Raw genomic sequence first — 4,476 nt, 5'->3', positions numbered from 1 at the left:
TACAACAAACTTTAGGCATCGGAGCTAAAGCTGGGAGAGGTCTAGGAAAGAATCTTCAAGGGATTTTAGTTCCTATCAGTATAAAGATGAAAAAAGATCGTTTTGGGCTAGGGTTTAAGCCCAATCTTCAGCAAAAGAACAAAGAGATGAAAAAGAAGATGTGAAGACAAAGGCAAAATTGAAAGGGGGGAAATCTTTTGGAAACACATGTCTTTCCCACAATTGAAGTCCACATTCAGATCAGGGGGAACAATTAATATAGAACAGCAGCTTGTTGAAGCTATAAAGAAGAGAAGTTGACGAAAGATCAAGACATAGTTGAGAAGCTATGAATGGATTATTTATCAACATGATCATGAATGACAACGAAACTGGCAATACTTGGATAAGATTCGACCATGTTTCCTGGAGAAACACTCACCAATTGGACCATTGAAGATCTTCCTATAGTTTAATATTAATGCAGAGTAATATTCAGAACTAATCTTTATGTTTAGTTCAAAATATGAAAACTTTTTGTAAAGGAAATTATGTTAAATATAAGGAATTTTCTTTAAAATTTTCATTATGGCAATCATTCTTTACATTTTCTTACATTTTTTACATTTATTTATTTCATAAATTTACTATATTCTTTCGGAAATATGTCCGACTTAAATTTGCAGGTCACCGTGTTAATAGCATGTGTATTCCTAAATTTAATCAAGTGAAATTTAGAGCATCCTATATGTCGAAGAAATCAATGGTTGTGAGGATGAACTGGAATGTGATATTCCTATTGAACTATTAAGATTGGTAGAAAAAAAGGAAACAAATTCTACCACACAAGGAAGAGGGTTGAAACTGTGAATTTGGGAACAGATGAAGAAATAAAAGAGGTGAAAATTGGTACCACTCTGACAGTCCAGATAAAACGTGATAAATCTCCTTCAAGAGTTCAAAGATATCTTTGCCTGGTCTTATCAAGATATGCCTGGTTTGAGTACAGATAGTGATACATAAGCTTCCAATCAATCCAGAATATAACCAGTCCAACAAAAGCTCAGAAGAATGAGGCCAGAATGTTGTTGCAAATCAAAGAAGAAGTGATGAAACAAATCAATGCAGGTTTCCTACAGTCATCTAAATACCCAGAATGGGTAGCTAACATTGTTCCCGTACCAAAGAAAAATGGGAAAGTTCGAATGTGTGTGGATTACAGAGATCTTAACAAAGCTAGTCCGAAAGATAGCTTTCCATTACCCCACATAGACACATTGGTGGACAATACTGCAGGACACGCATGGTTTTCATTTATGGATGGATTTTCAGGATATAATCAGATAAAAATGAATCCTGAAGACATGGAAAAAACAACATTTATAACCATGTGGGGCACATTCTGTTATAAAGTGATGCCATTTGGATTGAAAAATGCAGGGGCAACATATCAAAGAGCCATGGTAACTTTGTTTCATGACATGATGCACAAAGAGATTGAAGTATATGTAGATGACATGATTGCCAAATCCAGAACGGAAGAAGAACATATTCAAAATCTGAGAAAGCTTTTCCAGAGATTGAGGAGATATCAATTAAAGCTTAACCCCGCTAAATGTACTTTTGGGGTAACTTCCGGAAAACTTTTGGGATTTGTGGTCAGCAAAAAAGGAATCGAGATTGATCCAGATAAAGTCAAAGCAATTCAAGATCTTCCACCACCCAATACAAAAAAAGAAGTTCGAGGCTTTTTGGGAAGATTAAATTATATATCTCGTTTCATTTCTCAATTAACTGACAAATGTGATCCAGTGTTCAAATTACTTCGAAAGAACAATCCTGAAGTTTGGAATGAAGAATGTCAAGAAACTTTGGATATTATTAAGAAATATTTATCCAATGCCCCAATTTTAGTATCACCAATGCCTGATAGACCATTAATTCTCTACTTGACGGTCTTCGAAAATTCGATGGGATGTGTACTAGGACAGCATGATGAATCGGGAAGGAAAGAAAAAGCTATTTATTATCTGAGCAAGAAATTTACTGATTGTGAAATTCGATATCCACCAATACAAAAATTATGTTGTGCTTTGGTGTGGACTACTCGAAGACTCAGACAATATGTTATACCATACTACTTGGTTGATATCAAAACTTGATCCTTTGAAATTCTTAATGGAATCACCAGCTTTGACAGGCAGAATGGCTAGATGGCAGATGTTATTATCTGAGTTTGATATTGTGTATGTCAACCAAAAAGCGATAAAAGGAAGTGTCATAGCTGATTTTCTGGCCAGTCGTGTATCAAATGATTATCAGCCTTTGAACTTCAATTTTCCCGATGAAGATTTGTTGTGCATATCTATGAATGAAGAAGTCAGAACAAATGATGAATTTGCAACTTGGAAGCTTTATTTTGACGGAGCATCTAATGCTTTGGGACGAGGAATCGGGGCAGTATTAATTTCTCCAGAAAATATTTATTATCCCTTTACGAGTAGACTGGAGTTCTTTTGCACCAATAACATGGCGGAATATGAAGCTTGTGTCATGGGGTTGAAAGCAGCTATAGAAAGAAAAATCAAATTTCTCAAGATATATGGAGATTCATCGTTAGTGGTGTATCAATTGCGAGGAGAATGGGAAACAAAAGATCCCAAATTGTTGGAATACCGAAATTTTACCCTCGAATTAGTGAAAGAATTTGAGAGAGTTACCTTCAATTATCTCCCTCGAGAAGAAAATCAAATGGCAGATGCTTTGGCTACATTAGCTGCTATGTTTCAAGCAACTAAGAAAGTTGATATGATGCCAATCAAAATGAAAGTATATGAAATTCCTGCACATTGTTAAAGTATATGAAACCATGGTATCATGATATCCTGCAATATATCAAAAATCAAAGTTATCCACCAAATGCATCGGAAATTGATAAAAGAACCTTGAGAAGAATGGCTGCTGGATATTTTCTTGATGGAGAGATTATGTATAGAAGAAGCAGTGATCAAATGCTATTGAGATGTTTAAATACCAGCGAAGCTCGAAACGTCATTGAAGAAGTACACAGTGGAATATGTGGAACACATGCAAATGGTCTTTCCATGGCCAGAAAAATAATGAGATATGGATATTATTGGGCTACTATGTACACAGATTGCATTGATTATGCAAGGAAATGTCATAAATGCCAGATATATGCAGACAAGATTCATGTACCCCCATCTCCTCTACATGTAATGACAGCACCCTGGCCATTTTCTATGTGGGGAATAGATGTCATTGGGGCAATCACACCAAAAGCATCGAATGGACATTGCTTCATCCTTGTGGCAATTGATTATTTTACCAAATGGGTTGAAGCTGCTTCATACACTAATATTAAGAGGTCCACAGTCTGCAAGTTCATAAAGAAAGAGATAGTTTGCCGATATGGCCTACCAGAGAGGATCATTACAGACAATGCTCTGAACCTGAACAATAAAATGATGACCGAACTTTGTGCACAGTTTAAGATCAAACATGCAAATTCAGTGGCATATCGTCCAAAGATGAATGGGGCAGTTGAAGCAGCAAACAAGAACATCAAGAGAATCATTACAAAGACCACTGAAACTTACAAAGATTGGCACGAAAAATTACCTTTTGCTCTATATGCATACCGAACTACTGTTCGAACATCTACTGGGGCAACACCGTTTTCTTTAGTCTACGGGATGGAAGCAGTATTACCAATTGAAGTTGAGATTCCATCGCTCCGAATATTGAGAGAAATAAAATTGGATGAATCTGAATGGATCCAAGCTAGATTTGATCAATTGAACCTTATTGAGGAGAAAAGATTGAAAGTTGTTTGCCATGGACAGATGTATCAAAAACGGATGATGAAGTCTCATGACAAAAAAGTATATCCAAGAGAATTCCAAGAGGGTGATCTAGTATTAAAAAAGATCTTGCCTATACATAAAGATTTCCGTGGGAAATGGATGCCTAATTGGGAAGGGCCATACGTTGTGAAAAAAGCCTTTTCCGGAGGAGCATTGATCTTGGCAGAAATTGATGGAAAAATTCTGAGAAATCCAATAAACTCGGATTCTGTCAAGAAATATTATGCTTAAGAGAAAAGAAAGAAAATAGAAAAAAATAGAAAAAAGAAAAAAGAAAGAAAAAAGAAGAAGAAAAAGAAAGGGAGGGTCAAGATGAAAACCCGCAAAGGGCATCTTGTAACCAAAGGAAGGATTTGAGTTGAAAACCTGAAAAGGCGGCTCAAATACAGGTTGATATTAGGCATCTGGCAATTAAACCCTCTTAAGATTTTGACAGTTTGGAAGAAACTTCACATCTACAAGCATTTCAACAACGTTTGAGATCTTCCAGACAAAAGCTTACATCATTACTCTAAATTGTGTCAACTTGATTAATTTAGAAATACTTATGCTTATAATTTGTTGAGACATTTGAATTTTTATGCTTGCCATAAATTTGAATACAATTCTA

At 35.6% G+C, this 4,476-nt stretch overlaps 1 pseudogene; it reads left to right on the top strand.

The window, feature by feature from the left end:
* Nucleotides 1–1,184: 1,184 nt before the first annotated feature.
* LOC120171092 lies at nucleotides 1,185–4,085 on the top strand (annotated as a pseudogene).
* Nucleotides 4,086–4,476: the final 391 nt, after the last annotated feature.

The sequence above is a fragment of the Hibiscus syriacus genome, unplaced genomic scaffold (assembly GCF_006381635.1).
Source record: "Hibiscus syriacus cultivar Baekdansim isolate YM2019G1 unplaced genomic scaffold, ASM638163v2 tig00111810_pilon, whole genome shotgun sequence".
NCBI lineage: Eukaryota > Viridiplantae > Streptophyta > Magnoliopsida > Malvales > Malvaceae > Hibiscus > Hibiscus syriacus.
This window is presented reverse-complemented; position numbering and strand designations above follow the sequence as displayed.